Here is a 17,387-nt window from a genome sequence, read left to right on the forward strand (position 1 = left end):
TGGGGTCACAGTGAGCTGGGGGTGAGGAAGTGGAGAAGCTGCGGGTGAGGACCTGAGAGATCTGGGAGTGAGCACTGATGGGAGCTGGGCGGAGGGAGGTGAGGATTTATTTTGACCTGTACCAAGATGTCCAGGCAGATCATAGTAAGCAAGGATGTACAGAACGATGGCTGTAAAACATGTCTGAAAGGCATATAGGTTAGGCTGCACAGGGTGTGCGCTAGGCGAGATCAACATGTACAAAATCAGCATTATCTGAGATTAGAGATTCCATTCATCAGTCTAACAACAGTCAGGAAGAAGCTGTTACTGAACCAGCTGCTCTGAGTTTTCAAGCTTCTGTATCTTTTAGCCTGGTGGAAGAGTGTGTGGGAGATCTTCACAGGCATTTGATGGATCTTTGGTAATGTTAGAACTGAGAAAATTCTAGTACAGGAACAGGCCATTCAGTGGTCCAGGCCTGCGCCGATCCAGATCCTCTATGTAATTCCGTCGCCTATTTTCTGAGGGTCTGTATCCCTTTGCTCCCTGCCCATTCATGTATCTTTCCAGTAACATCTTAAATGGAGCACCACTGGTCACAGTTCTCCATTTTGAGAAACTCCCTTCCCCTACTACGCTCTGTCCTCTGTTGCCAAGCCAGTTCTTTATCTTTGTAGCCAGCACACCCTGGACACTATATGACTTCACCTTTTCCATAACCCGGCCATGGGAAAAATTAACAAACGCCTTCTTGAATTTCATGAACATGACATCAACTGCCCTTCCCTCATCAATCAACTTTGTCATTTCCTCAAAGAGTTCTATTAAGTTGGTAAGACATGACCTTCCCCGCACAAAACCATGTTGCCTCTCACTGGTAAGGTCATTTCCATCAAAATGAGAATAAATCCTATCCCTCAGGATCTTCTCGAGCAACTTCCCTACCCCTGATGGCAGGCTCGCTGGTCTATAATTAACTGGATTATTCATCCTACCCTTTTAAAACAAGGGTATTATCAACTTTCCAGTCCTCCGGGACCTCAGTTGTTCAAGGATGCTACAAAGATATCTGTTAATGCCCAAGCTATTTCCTCTGTCCCTTCCCTCAGTAACCTGGGATAAATGTTGGCAGTCTTTCTGCGGTAACGGGCCATGTAAATAGAGTCAATGGTTGGGAGATTGGAGTCCGTCGTAGTCTGGGCTGTGAACACAATCTTCTGTAGTTTCTTATGGTCCTGGGCAGAGCGTTACTGTACGACGCCGTTACACACCCGGGCAGTACGTTCACAATATTGCATCTGTAGAAGTAGTGCATGCTGAATTTCCTGAGCCTCCTGAGGAAGGAGAGGTGTTGTTGAACATTCTTGACTGTCACACCTATGTGAGAAGATCAGGGTAGGTTGTCAGTAATCGTCACTCCGAGGGAGTTGATGCTCTGCACCTCCTCAACCATTGAGGTAGGTGATGGCGTGTTGCTCTCCTTTCTTTCTGAAGTCAATGATCAGTTCCTTACTATTGCCGAATTTGAGAGAGAGGTTATTATCATTATACCATGCCACTAAGCCCTCGATCTCCTTTCTGTATTCTGACTCATCGTTGTTTGATATCCCTCCTGATTTGGTGATGTCATCAGCGAACATTCAGCTGGGGTTGTTTGGAATTTGGCAACACAGCCACGTGTGTTCAGGGCGTACAGTAGGGGGCTGAGGAAACAGCCATGGGAGTACAGGTGTACAGTAGGGGGCTGAGGGCACAGCCATGTGTGTTCAGGGCGTACAGTAGGGGGCTGAGGACACAACCATGGGAGTACAGGGAGTACAGTAGGGGCCTGAGGACACAGCCATGGGAGTACAGGGTGTACCGTAGGGGGCTGAGGACACAGCCATGGGAGTACAGGGTGTACTGTAGGGGCTGAGGACACAGGCATGGGAGTACAGGGTGTACTGTAGTGGCTGAGGACACAATCATGGGAGTACAGGGAGTACAGTAGGGGCCTGAGGACACAGCCATGGGAGTACAGGGTGTACTGTAGGGGGCTGAGGGCACAGTTGTGGGTGTACAGGGAGTACAGTAGGGGGCTGAGTGCACAGCTGTGGGTATACAGGGAATACAGTGGTGGTTGAGGACACAGACGTGGGTGTACGGGGAGGACAGTACAATGCTGAGGATACTGCCGTTGGTGTATTGGGAGTACAGTAGGGAGTTGAGGGCTCAGCTCCGGATGTACGGAAAGCACAGTAAGGGACTGAGGACACAGCCATAGGAGTACAGGGAGTACAGTAGGGAACTGAGGACACAGCCGTGGGTGTACAGAAAGTAGAGTAGGGGCCTGAGGGCACAGCTGTGAGTATACAGGGAGTACAGTAGGGGGCTGAGGACACCGACGTGGGTGTACAGGGAGTATTTGTAGGGGGTTGAGGTCACAGAAGTAGATGTACCGGGAGTACAGTAGGGGGCTGAGGACACAGCTGTGGGTATACAGGGAGTATATTTGGGCTGTGGGCACAGCCATATGTGTACAGGGAGAGCAGTAGGGGGCTGAGGGCACAGCCATGGGTATACAGAGAGTACAGTAGGGGGCTGAGCGCACAACCATGTGTTCACATGGAGTACAGCAGATTCTGAGTACACCACCGTGGGTATACAGAGAGCACAGTAGGGGGCTGAGGGCACAGCTGTGGGTATGCAGGGAGTACAATAGGGGACTGTGGACACAGCCGTGGGTGTACAGGGAGTACAGTAGGGGGCTGAGGGCACAGACATGGATGCACAGGGAGTACAATAGGGGGCTGAGGGCACAGCCGTGTGTGTACAGGGAGTACAGTAGAGTGCTGAGGGCACAGTTGTTGGTATACTGGGAATACAATAGAGAACTGATGACACAGCCATGGTTGTACAGGGAGTACAGTAGGAGGTTGAGGGCACAGCCATGAGTATACAGCGAGTACAGTAGGGGGCTGAGGGCACAGACGTATGTGTACAGGGAGTACAGTACGTTCTGAGTACACAGCTGTGAGTGTACAGGGAGTACAGTAGGGGGCTGAAGGCACAACCATGTGTATACAGGGAGTACAGTAGGAGGCTGAGGGCACAACCGTGGGTGTTCAGGGAGTGGGTAGAGGCCTGAGGTTGCAGCTGTATGTAAACAGGGAATACAATAGGGGTCTGAGTACAGAGCCGTGGGTATACAGAGAGTACTGTATGGGGCTGAGGATACAGCCGTGGGTGTACAGGGAGTATAATAGGGGGCTGAGGGCACAGCTGTGTGTGCACAAGAAGTACAGTAGGGGGCTGAGGATAATGCTTTGGGTGCATGGGGAGTACGATAGGGGGCTGAGAACACACCCTCCAGGAGTTCCAGTGCTGTGCTTTATTGTGGAAAATGTGCAGATACCTATCTGCACAGACTGTGGTCTGTGTCTCAGAAACCAGAGTATCCAGTTTCAGAGGGCAAAGCTGTGATCAAGGCCACAGAGTATTGAGATAAGTCCGGCGGGGATAATGACGTTGAAGGTGGAGCTTTAGTCAATGAGCAGGAGTCTGGTGTAGGTGTCCTTGTTGTCCAGATGTCCCAGGGATGAGGGCAGGTGTCGGTATATGGAATCCATTGTGGACCCATTTCATCAGTTGGCACATTATAGGGCAGCAGGTCAGGCTGGGAGACAAAAGGTGGTGTGGGCCATAACCAGCCTCACAAAGCACTTCATGTTTATTGAGGTCAGAGCCACTGGACAGTAATCATTAAGGAACGTTGCATGTGCATTCTCACTTACAAGGATGATGGTGGTCTTCATGAAGCAGGTTGGGACTTCGGCTTCAGGAGGGAGAGGCTGAAGATATTTGTGAATACCTCTGCGAGTTGGTCCTTACAGGATCTGTGTGTTCAGCTTGGAACACTGACCAGGCCTGTTGCTTTCCTTGAGTTGACTCCAAGAAACACTGATCATGCCTGCAGCGGTGACAGCAGGCACAGGTGCATCCGAGGCTATTGGGGCAGGTTTCACGCTGACAGTCACGCAGTCATTCATCAGAGACGTTCCCTCCCCCATCATCATCAATACGTAGTGATATTGGTTGTTGTGAGCAACACACAGTTAGTATTGAGACAGAGTGACATCATTAGATTGGGATTGTGCACCATCAAGTCCTGTGACACCATAACGGGTAAATTCACAACAAAACGGGGGCAGGGTGTGCTCCTCCTGGGTGTCAGTGGTGCAGGGAGTGAAGATTTTACCAATACATTCCAGTCAAGCTACTGCTTTAACCTGAATGGAGTCAAGCACCTTGAGTGTTGTATCTTTTCAATTGTGATCAGTCCTTAGGGAGTCAGGAAATGCCATTTACATGAATCACCTGAACAAAGGACCTGAGGGCAGTTTGTTAAGTTTGGAGATGATACAGTGATGGTTGGATGGGCAAGTGATATTCATGAAGTGGTGAGGCTGCAGAAAAGCTTGAACAGTTTAGGACTGAGGGAAAACACGTAGCTGATGGAACACAATATGGGATCGTGTGGGATTAAGCACTTTGATTGGCGGAATAGAGGCAGACACTTTGTGCCAATAGGATACATTGAATCTGAAGCACAAAAGGATTTTGAAGCACTCGTCCCCTCTTATGGTTAATGTGCAGGTTCAGTTGGCAGTTAGGAAAGCAAATGCAATGTTGGCATTCTTTTAAGGGAAGTAGAACACAAAAGAGGAGACATACTGCTGGGAATATAATGGTCTATGGTCAGACGGCATTTGGAATATTTCGGAGTTGTTTTGGGCACCATCTCTGCGGGAAGATCTGCTTGTGTTGGAGGTGATCCATCCTGGGGATGGTGGCTTGTCATATGAATGGCAGTGTGTATTCGATAGAATTTAGAAGAATGCGAGGCGAGGTATCTGATAGAAACTGATGAATTAATGCAAGGATTAATACAGTCAGTGTGTAGCAGATATGTCCACTTGTCATAGAGGCAATGACAAAATGGCAGTTTCAGAGTGAAGGAATGGGCTGAATGGTCTAAATCTATTGCTATATCTCATGCTCGTTAGGACATAGGGTCTATTTTTCAGTGCAGAATTGTAAGTCTCTGACCTACCTTTATAACCCTTGTATTTATATGGTGATTTTACTTCACGTTCTGTTCAATAATAACCCCTGTGATATGGACGGTGGGAGTACTCAGTGTCGGCTAGTAGTCCATTAAACGTGGATTATAAACAGCTATCTGTGAGTCTCATCTAGCGGGAGTACACTGTCTCTCCGATGATTGTCATTTTCAGTCTGGTATTTTCGAAGGATCGATCCTGTTATTCCAGTGTTGTTGAATTTAACCAAACAAATTCAATTTATCACAGCACACAGCAACAATAAGTCATCAAATACTGAACACTCTTCGAATAACAAAAACGCCTGTAATGTTCTGTTTAAGAAACACTACATGTTCAAATGAGCTAACCTATCCCATCGAGATGCTCAACTTGGAAATTTGTTTTTTGGATGTGGGCATCCCAGGATGGGCCCACCATTTCTTGTCCGTCCCTCGTTGGTCCCTTGAGAAAGTGGTGCTGAGCTGTCTTCTTGAACCGCTGCATTCCACCTGCTGTGTGTTGACCCGCAATGCTATTAAGAAGGGAATTCCAGGGCTTTTACCCAGCAACAGTGAAGGAACAGCGATATATTTCCACATCAGAATGTTGTGGTTTGGATGGGAATTTGAAGATGGTGGTATTCCCATAAGTCTGCTGCCCTTGTCATTCTAGATGCAAGTGTTCGTGGGATTGGAAGTCCTGTCTGAAGATCTTTGGGGAATTTCTGCATTGTGTCAATAGATAGTACACTCTTCAGCTACTGAGCGACGGTGGTGGAGGGAGTGAATGCTTGTGGATGTGATGCCAATCAAATTGACTGTTTTGTCCTGGATGGTGTCAAGCTTCTTTAGTGTTATTGGGGTTGCACTCATTCAGGCAGTGGGAGAACTCGATCTCATTCCTGACTTGTACGTTTTAGATGATCGACAGGCTTTGAGAAGTGAGGAGGTGAGATACTTGTACAGTATTCCTAGCCTCTGATCTGCTCTTGTGTTGATGTGAAGAGTTTCTGGCCAATGGTAAACTCCAGAATATAGATAGTGGGGAATGTAGTGATAATAATGCTGCTGAATACCAAGTTGTTTTATTGTTTCTTGTTGGTGATGGTCATTGTCTGACATCTGTGTGGTGCGAGTGTTACTTGCCACTTGTCAGCTCAAGCTTAGAGAGGGTTCAGCTCTTGTTGCATTTGGGCATGGACTACTTCTGTATCTGAGCATTTGCGAGTGGTGCTGCACATTGTGCAGTCATTGTCGAATATCCCCACGTCTGACCTTATGATGGAGGGAAGGTCATTGATGAAGCAGCTGAAGATGCTTGGATCTCGGCTTTATCTGAAGAGTGACTGAAGATGATACCTAGTATGGTGATGAAATGTCTGATAATGAACTTTCCAGCTCAGCGAGCAAACCAACATCCACATTATCCTGAGGGACTACTGCAGAGATCTTCTGGAGCTGAGATGACTGACCGCCAACAACAATGACCATCTTCCTATCTGTCAGGTATGACACCAATAATGGAGTATTTGCCCGCAATACCTTTTCGCTCGGGTTTCGTGAAGCCACATTTGAAAGAATGTAGCATGATGTCAAGGGCTGGAATTCAGCTCCTTTTCCTATGTTTGAACCAAGGCTGTAATGAGGTCAGGAGCTGAGTGGCCCTGGTGGAACCCAAACTGGGTGTCACTAAGCAGGTTATTGCTGAGCAGGTGCTGCTTGATAGCACTGTTGATGTCCCCTTCCATCACTTTACTGATAATGGGGAGTAGACTGATGAGGTTGTATTTGTCCGGGTTGACTTTGTCATGCTTTTTATGTACAGAACACACTTGAGCAGTTTTTACCTATTGTCAGTATGTAATCATACTGCAACAGCTTGGTCAAGGGGAGAGGAAGTTCTGGAGCACAAGTCTTCAGGAGTATTGTCAGCATGTTATCAGGGCCCTTTGCAATATCCAGTGCCTTCAACCGTTTCTTGATATCAGTGAATCGAATTTGCTGAAGACCGCTATCTGTAATGATGGGGACCACCGGAGGAGGCCGAAATGGATCATCCACTCAAAACTTCTGACTGAAGATTGCAACGAAAGCTTTAGCCTTATCGTTTGTACTGATGTGCTGGGCTCTTCCTTCATTGAGGTTGGGGATATTTGTGGAGCCTCCTACTCCGGTGAGTTGTTTAATCGTCCATGACCATCCACGATCAGATTGGCAGGACTGCAGACCTTAATGCTGACGTGTTTGTTCTGGGATCGCTTAGCTCTGTCTGTTCCTTGCTCTTTATGCTTTTTGGCATGCAAGTAGTTCTGTTTGGAAGCTTCAGCAGATTAACATTTTATGTTTATGTATGCCTGGTTCTGCTCCTGGCTTGCCCTCCTGCACTCTCTATTGAACCAAGGTTAATCCTGTAGCTTGATGGTGATACTTGAGTGAGGAATATGCTGGGTATATGCGGTTACAGGTTACAGAGACTCCCAGAGCATCTACTATCCCACTCTGTTGCACTGAGCTGCCCCCTGTGCTGGATCAGCCCTGCCTTTGGGACAGGACATATCCAAGGATGGTGATGGTGAGGTCTGGGTTATATCTGTAAGGTAAAATTCCGTGAGTATGCCTATGTTAGGCTGTTGCTTGACTGGTCTGTAAAACAGTTGTTGCAATTTTGGCACGAGCCCTCATTATTAGTAAGCAGGATTTTGCAGATTCGACAATAATGTTTCTAATGTTCACTTTTCCGTTGCCCAGGTCAATACATCCGGTTTCATTTCTTTGAGATTTTGTAGCACATCTGAATGGCTCGCAAAACCATTTCAGAGGACGATTAAGAGTTAATCACATTGCTTTAGGTCTGGAGTCAATGGTCGGACAGACCAGGTGAGGGATGGAAAATTTCTTTGTTGAAGAATATCAGTGAACCAAATGGATTTTTCTGACAATTGGCAACGATTTCAATCTCATCGGTAGATTCTTAATTCCAGGGTATTTTTAAAATATTGAATTGAATTTCCACCATCTGTAGTGGCAGGATTTTCGAACCTCGGCCCACGGAACAGGAGCTGATTTTCTGGATTGATAATCTCACGGTAATACCATGAGGCCTACTTGGAACCACATGTTGTACTCAACTGCTATTCATTGTGTTGTCCTGTTTTGCTATCATTGTTATGTTATTGTCGAACCTCATCCTTCAGTAAATCCTGATTGAAATACATGGTGATGAAAGTCATCCCGACTGCTCGAATTTCATTCAGTCTATTTTGTTTGAGCAGACATTTCAAGGCAGCTGCTGATCAGAGAAGAACAGGAAGAGTTAATCGGCCATTGTGTACGGTACCTGTTACCAGACCAGCGTGTCTGCCCAGGCACCGAAAGTATTTATTGTGGGTCGGAGAACCGCAGAATTATTATAGCACAAATGGAGGTCAGTCAGCCTATCGTGGGGTCACAAGCTCTCCAACTGCAAAATTGGAGATCGAGAGAGTATGTGGAGATAGATTGTGTGAGAGAGAAATAAACAGAGAGAAAGATAGTGAAGAGAGATAAAATGAGAGGGAATGGAAAGGGGAGCGACTAACTGAGTGGGAGATAAAGAGGTGTTAGATGAGGGTGAGGTGAAATGGATAAGAAGACAGCATTAATGTGGATAGATATGGACAGACAGAAGTTATAATTTTTATTTAGAAATTCCTCTGGACTGCAAACCCTTTGTCTGGGTGTCACACACTGTAAGCAGTGTGCTGATACTGGCTGACATCCCAGACCACTTATTCCCAGAGCTAGGTTACTGACAGCGAAACAAAATCCATTCAGTCAATAGATTAGTACCATGGAGAAGGTGGATTTTTAAAAATAGACTATGCCAAGAACAGCAGGAAATCATAACACCTCCCCCCCCCCCCCCCCCCCCCCCCCAACTGTGTGAGAGACTGGTCCAGGGAATCTCATTCAGTTGGATTACTGACTTACGTGGAAACTAATCTGACTGGATTCAGATGCCAGCAAGAGCAAAGGAAAAGCTTTATTTTTAACCACTGCATGGAGCCAATACACTTGGCAAACACGCCTTGTGTAAGGGCCCTGAACATAATTAACATATTCCTTTTATGTCCTTCTTATCACACGCTCAAGGACAAGGGCTGGGAAACATTCGAGTTCTTATTTTCTCACTCCTTTGCCGTGGCCATAACTCGCTTTATGTTTTCCTTAGCTTTTCTGCTGAATTCGTCTACTCGTCAGGCCAATTTGAATGTATACAAAGTTCAGCAAAGACAAGTTGTCTCCTCGACTGCAGAATTCAGCAAAGTGTTTGCAACGTTCAGAAAAGTTTTAGAATTAGGATAGCATTCTCTTTCAGGTTTTACAGAAAATGTTAATTTTGTTAATTTTCCATTACACTGACGGAGGGGAAATCAGGATCTCAGCTGTGGATCAAAGAATGATTGATAAATATCATCCACCACTTCCATGGTTTTGTAATCCACATTTCAATTCATATAGCTCCCTATCAGGAGTGCATTTTAACAACCATATCTCTTTGTAGTTTGCATATTTCGGTCTGTATAGAAAATAATTTATCCCTGTATTTTGCATCGCATAAATGCATTTCATTAATATCATCTCTGCAAATTCCTCATTGTAGGTGTGCCCTTGAATCCGTTCTTCATATGAGTTATAAAGAGTAATGTTCCAATGCTAGTGATTGGGGAACATCACTGTCCCTCCACCCAGACTGAACAGTCATGTCCCCGAGTCCTCGCCATCTTCTCTCTTTTCCCCAATGTCATAATCACAATGTAATTGAAGTCCAGAAAATGATAATTCACAACAGTTCCTTAGCATCGGTAACATCAACAACATGACCCACACCTGACACTTCTGATTCTGGAATAACAATCTGAATTGTGTTTGTCATGTACAACATATCCATGCCATTTATTTGTTATAAAATCACATTGTCTCAGTCACATTTTGCCACCAGATCATAGATGAAAGATGTTCTCTCAATGATTTATTGATATTGCAATGACTGATCTGTAGTTACAGGATTTGTTTCACTACTTATGAGCAGAGAAGCATGTTTATGTTATGTTAAACCTCTGGCATTGTTTCCATATCCAAGGCAGACTGAATGATTACACACAATCAATCTTCCATGTTTAACATTCCTTCCTTCAGTCGCTCTCACATATCCTATGTCTCCATCGATCCTATGCGTCCATAGATAGTTTCTCTCTTCTTTGAATAAGGAAATGGTTTCTGTGTTTTATCCCATCATATTAGCGGGAGCATCACCCACACCAGTAACGGAGATCCACAGCTTCAGAAAGAGGGTGAGGAGAGATCAGAACCTGATAGCATTAGACTGGAATGTTTCAACAATGGATCAGAATCTATGAATATTAGACTGGAATGTTCCAACAATGGATAGGATTTTATCCTGGGGTCTTTACTGGCTTTCCCAGCCTTGGATATCATTAGCATCGCGGATTAAAGATGTACTGATGGTTATTCAAGCTGGTTACTATCCTATCCTTGCAATAGTTGGTGTTCCTGGTAAGTCACTCGAACTGTCTAGTGAAATAGTTTGAACTGAATTGGTGCTCATGATATGTAAATTTTAGAAAGGTGCAAGTGAACGTTTCCATTTCCAATCAAAGATTCCATTCTTAGAAATTATAACGAGCAAAATACACAATACAAGTTGTTCACCATTATGAGAGGATGAAAAAGACTGTACTCAAACTCATTGATTCATTTTCTCCTGCACAGTTTACAATTCCATACCCACCCCTCTCACCAATCCTTGTGACATCCAGTGTCCTTCTCAGCCTCATTGTAACTTCTGAATAAACCTTCGTTTGTGCCTTTGTTCATTCCGCATACAGCTGTTTCAAGTCACTTCTTACCACGTATCCATTGCAACACAATTGCACTTGAGATGTTTAAATTGTTCTCTGCACAGAATCTGAAAGAGGGGAAGACAGAGTATGGTGGTCACACCATTGGCTCATAATCTAGGCCACATAATAATAATCTGTTGATATCGGCTTGCCTCATGCCCATTAGAGAAAGCAGTGGGTCATCCTTCCCTGGTCAGCTCTCTGTGTGACTGCAAACCCACAGCACTGCGTTTTACTCTTTTCTGTCCCGTTGAACAGCTGAACTAGTCACTCAGTTCAACATCAGCATAAGATGCTGGCCTGATGAGGTCTGCACACAACCCGCGAGGGGAGATCAAAAGGAAAGATAGCTCCCTTCCTCTGCTTGTATCCCATATACCTGCAGCTGATTTCCATTCAGGTAGGTGACCATTCACTGTTTTAGATGCATTCTTTGTGATTGAGCCTCTCCCCTAGAGTTATGTCCATCTGAATAGGTACGTCTGGTGCTGGCTTGATTGATGCTGACCTACAGATATAAGGATGTTTTAAATCACAAATCAGTGACTGTGCATCGTAAATGAATGGTTTCACATTTCACGCAAGAGAGAAGGAGCCAGCTAAGTGAGGGAAAGGAATTATTGTGATCAAATCTGAGAGTGTTTTTGAGGCAATATTTGGGGCATCGTGGACAGATTTTCTCTCCATTCTAAGGAGTGAGCTCCTTACCACAGACAGGGTGAACAAGCGTTCCACCAGATTGATCCCTGGGATGATGAAACCATGAGGAGTGAGTGAAGGTTGATCGGAAGCGCTGTGAAGGAATACGAGGTGATTGCATTGAACACTCGGTGGGATGAACACTCACTCCTTATATTCTAAACAAACAATAAGAAGGTGATAAATTCCATATCAGCTGTTTCACTCAGGATGCATGATTCTGGATAGTTTAAGTGCCTCTGAGCTCATTATGTCCTCCTACCCCAACGCCCACTCCTCACGGTAATTGACAGAGAAGGAGAGGTACAGATTTTGAATAAACTCTCCCCACATTAATACTGTGTAGTTGGTGTGTGATCCTGCACTGAATGCCATATTATCCACCACTCCGACAGCAGCCACAATACCTTCATTCTAAAACAGTTAACTTTTCCCACCAGCTTCTGACCTTCATGAAGAACATGAATCCATCTTCTCAGAGATGCAAGGTGCCTCCTTGAACTTTAAACCATAAGATGATAAGACATAAGGAACAGAAAGTAGGACATTTAGCCCATTGAGTCTACACTACCATTCAATCATCGCTGATAGGTTTCTCAAACCCATTCTCCGACCTTCTCCTTGTAACCCCGATCCCCTGGATAATCAAAATCTTATCTATCTCCGTCCCAAATACACTCAATGACCTGACCACCACAGCCTTCTGTGGCAATACATTTTAAAGATTTGCATTCTCTGATTAAAAACATTTCTCCTTATCACTGTTCTAAAGGGTGTTCCCTTTCATCTAAGGCTTTGCCGTCTGCTTCTCGTCCAATGGAAACATCTTACCAACATCCACTCTGTCCAGGTCATTCAGTATTCTGCATGCTTCCGTTAGAATCCCTCTCATCTTTCTAAACTTTATAGAGTGTAGACCCAGAGTCCTCAAACATAACTCATACGATAAGCTTTTCATTCCTACCAACATTCTCATGAAGATCTTGCCAATACACTCCTTCCTGAGAAATGGTGCTCAAAATTATGCACATTATTCCAAACGTGGTCTGATCAGAGCCATATACAACCGGTTTTATATTCAATTCCTCTCGTAATGAATGTCATCAATAATAAATGCAATTGCACCCCTAAGTACTGCCTTAACCTGTAAGCCTACCTTGAGAGAACCTTGCACTATAACTCCCAAGTTCCTTTGTACTTCAAATTTTTGAATTTTCTTCCCATTTAAACAATAGAGCATGCCTCTGTTCTTAGTGCCAAAGTTCATGATCTCACACTTCGCGACGTTGGAATGCCTCTGCCGATCTCTTTACCTGTCCAAATTCTTCTTCAGCCTCTCTGCCTCCACAATACGACCTGTCTATTTACATATCTTTGCATCGTCTGCAAACTTAGCCAGAGTGCCCTCAATCCCCTCATCTAGATTGTTAATGTAACGATTAAAAAGTTACAATTCCAACACTGAGCCTTGTTGGACACCATTTGTCCCTGGCTGCCATCCTGATAAGGACTATTTTATCCCCACTCTGCTTTCTGCCAGACAGCCAAGCTTCTATCAAAGCCACTACGTTGCCTCTCACACCATGGACCCTTATCATACTCAGTCATCTCTTGTGTGACACCTTGTCCAAGGCCTTCTTGAAGACCAGTTGGATAACATTCATTGGCTGTGCTTGGTCGAGCCTGATCATTTCGTCTTCATGAATTCCAACTGATTTGTCAAGCCTAACCTTCCTTTGATGAAATCATAGTGACTTTGCCCTATTTTACCAAACACTTCCAAGTATTCAGGAATCTCATCCTTTACATTGGATTCCAGGATCTTACCCACAACTGAGATTAAGCGATTCATTATGGATTTTTGCCTCTTTTCTTACTCCCTTGTTAAAAAGGGGTTTCACGTTAGTGGGTTTCCAGTTTTCTGACATTATTTATTACTCTAGTGATTCCTAAAAGATCACTACGATGGCCTCAATTCCCTCTTCAGCTATCTCCCTTATAACACTGGAATGCAGTCCATCTGGTCAAGGGTATGTAACCATGTTCGGGCCATTCAATTTTTTCTAGCCTGCTCTCCATGTCGGTGGCCATCACACTCAGCTCTGGCCCCTCAAGGTCTTGAATGTTTAAGGTGTTAATTGTGTCTTCCACCGTCAAGGCTGATGCAAAATAGTTATTCAGTTAGGTTAGAATACTTATAGATTGGAAACAGGCCCTTCGGCCCATCAAGTCCACAGCGACGCGCCGAAGCACAACCCACCCATACCCCGACATTTACCCCTTACCTAACACTACGGGCAATTTAGCATGGCCAATTCACCTGACCCGCACATCTTTGGACTGTGGGACGAAACCGGAGCACCCGGAGGAAACCCACGCAGACACGGGGGGGAACGTGCCTTAGGCGTGAATTGAGCCCGGGTCTCTGGTGCTGTGAGGCAGCAGTTGCTTGGCCATTTTCTCGTTCCCAACTGCCTCCAGTATCATTTCCCAGCAGTCCAATGTTCACTTTTGCCGCTCTTTTGTACTTTATACATCGAAAGAAACTGTTACATTCTTCTTTCATATTATCCAGACTTAATAATCTCCCTCCTTATTTTATTTTGTTTGCCCTCTGTTTTGTCTATGTTAGCTTCCCAATCCTCAGGTTTCCCACTACACTTTGACACATTCTATCCTTTCTCTTTTGCTTTTATGCTATACCTGACTTCCCTAGTCAGCTATGGTTGCCTCCTCCTCCCTGGACTATGCCTCTTTTACCTCTTGATAAATCTCTGCTGTATCCTGAATTACTCCAAACATCTACTGCCATTTCTATTGCACATTCTTTTCTGCTGGCCCCGTCTCCCAGTCAATTCTACCCAGCTCCTCCATCTTGTCTCTGTAATGGTCTTTATTCAGCGGTAATACCATTACTACTGATTCTAACTCTTCCATTTGAAATTGCAGAGTAAGTTCAATCATATTATGATCACTGCCTCCTACGATTTCCTTCACGTTAAGCTCCCCTCATCTAGTTCGCCCGTGCATGCTGCTCCAAAAAGCCATCTCAGAGACATTCCACAAACTCATTTTCTTGCAAACCACTGTAATCTGAATTCACAGTCTACCTGCATAATGAAATCCCACATGATCACTGTATCTTTGTCTTTTCTATAGATCTTTCTAGCTCCTGGTGTATCTTGCACCCCAGCTCCCTGTATATACCTCCAACTGCATTTTTTCACTTTTTTGATTCCTCAATTCTACCGACACAGATTCTACACCATCTGACCTTACTTCATTTCTTATTGTTGATTATTGATTCAATTTCATTCTTAATAATGAGACAACTCTAGCTCTCTGCCCACCTGCCTATCTATATCAGCAGAGAGCATTCTCTTCACAACTCCCTCGTGAGGTTCACGCATCCCCCATTCCCACCCCCACCCAACCACCTTCCGCTCCTGGCACCTTCATTGCCACTACAAGAGGTATGAAACCTGTGTCAACACTCCCTCCTCACCTCCATCCAAAGGATCCTTGCACATCAGGCAAAGAACATCCTGTCCATCCAAACACCACATCTACTCTGTCCATTGCGCCTGGTGTCCTCTCCATTGGGAGACAGGACATCAACTTGTAAAATGGTTCAGGTAACACTCTTGGACACACACAACCAACAACACCTCTTCCCTATCATTGAATACTTCAACTCTCCCCCTCACTACACCAATGACGTGCAAGCTTTTGGCCTCCTCCACTGCCAATTTCTAGCCAGCAGTCGTCTGGAGGAAGAACGCATCATCTTCCGCCGAGGGACCCTCCAACCACACGCTATCAAGGGCAATTTCAGCAATTTCCTCATCTCCTTCCCTCCACCTTATGCCAGATCTAACCCTCTAGTTCAGTACCACCCTCTTTAACTGTCCTACTTGTCCATCTTCCTTCCCATTTATCCACTCCACCTTCCACTCTGACCTATCACTATCACCACCCACTTACATCTAGCTATCGCTGTCAAAGCTACCTTCCTCCCAGCCCCAACCCCTCCCATTTAACTCTTAGCCCCCTTCCGCCAAATCCCCTCGTTCTTGATGAAGACTTTATGCCTGAAACATCGAACCTCCTGCTCCTCGGATGCCGCCTGACTGGCTGTGCTTTTCTAGCATCACACTTTTTGACTCTGATCTCCAGCATCTGCGGTCCTCACTTTCTCCTACTGAAGGATTAGTACAGGTTAGTGGCCTGAGCAAAGATGTAGCAAATGGAGTATAACGTGGGCAAGTGTGACATCATGCACTTTTCCAAGAAAAATACTGACATGGACTATTTTCTAAACAGCGAGCAGGTTCAGAAGTCAAAAGTGCAAAAAGCCGAGGGAGTTCTAGTTCAGGAGTCTCGAAACGTAAACTTGTAGGTTGTCAATAGTTATGAAGGCAAATACAATGATGGCATTTATTTCAAGAGGGCTTGAATATAAAAGCAGGGAGGTACAACTGTTGCTCTATAAGGTTTTGGTCAGGGCACATTTAGATTATTGTGCTCAGTTTTGGGTCTCATTTCTCAGGAAGGATGTAATGGCCCTGGAGCATTTTCCAAGGAGCTTCATGAGAATGGTCCCAGGAATGAAAGGCTTAACATATGAAGAGCATCTGAGGGCTCTGGGTCTATATATGATAGATTTCAGAGCATGTTAGGAGGTCTACTTGAAACTTACAAGATGATGAATGACCTCGACAGAGTGGAGTTTGGGAAGATATTTCCAATGGTACGAGAGACTAGGATCCGAAGGGACAGAGTAAAGAGAAAACCTTTGAGAACAGAGATGCGGACGAACCTCTTCATCCAGAGAGAGGTGAATCTATGGAATTCACTGCCACAGAAGGCTGTCGAGGCAAGGTCATTGAGTATATTTAAGAGTGAGACAGATATGTGTTTGATTGTAAAGACGATCAAGGGTTACAGGTAGAAAGTGGGAGAATGAGGTTGAGAAGCTTAAACACTATCATTAAATGGCGGTGAGGCTCAATGGGCTGAATGGCCAAATTTCTGCTCCAATGCCTTCTAGTTGTATGGTTAATATTGGCTCTCCTCATTTCTCATCGGAGATGTATCCTGGAATTTGATCTTCATTATAACAAATGATCTTCATATGATTTATGAAGAAGAAAACTCCAATACTGATGGCTGGAAAATGTCATGTTCCCTACCTCCAGTCTCAGCAGCCATGCCCCCAATATCATAATCACACTGCACTTGAAAACCAGTGAAATTTACTTAATCACAGTTGATTGACATTGATAACATTAACAGCATAACCCTCACCTTCCCTCTCTGATCCTCGAATAACCAACTGAATTGTGTGTCACATCATATTCTCTGTTAACATAGCCATGCTCTTTGTCTGTTGTCACTTATGTTGTCGTCGGCACATTTGCCTGTCAGATTATGGACTAGAAAAGTTCTCTCCATATTTTTCTGACATTATAATCACTGATAAGTAGTTACAGAGTATATGTTTCCATTTATAAACGGAGAAACTTGTTTATGTTCTGACAATCCTTTGACATTACTCCTATAACCAAGGCAGATTGAATGATTACACTCTATCAATCTACCATTTCCAACATTCCGTCCCTCAGTCACTCCCACACATATCCCATGCCAAACTTTGAACGTTCGTTTGAATTTTAATAAAATCAATATTGAACTCAAAGGGGTTAACTGGAGCTATTTAT

The sequence above is a fragment of the Chiloscyllium punctatum genome, chromosome 4 (assembly GCF_047496795.1).
Source record: "Chiloscyllium punctatum isolate Juve2018m chromosome 4, sChiPun1.3, whole genome shotgun sequence".
Lineage (NCBI taxonomy): Eukaryota > Metazoa > Chordata > Chondrichthyes > Orectolobiformes > Hemiscylliidae > Chiloscyllium > Chiloscyllium punctatum.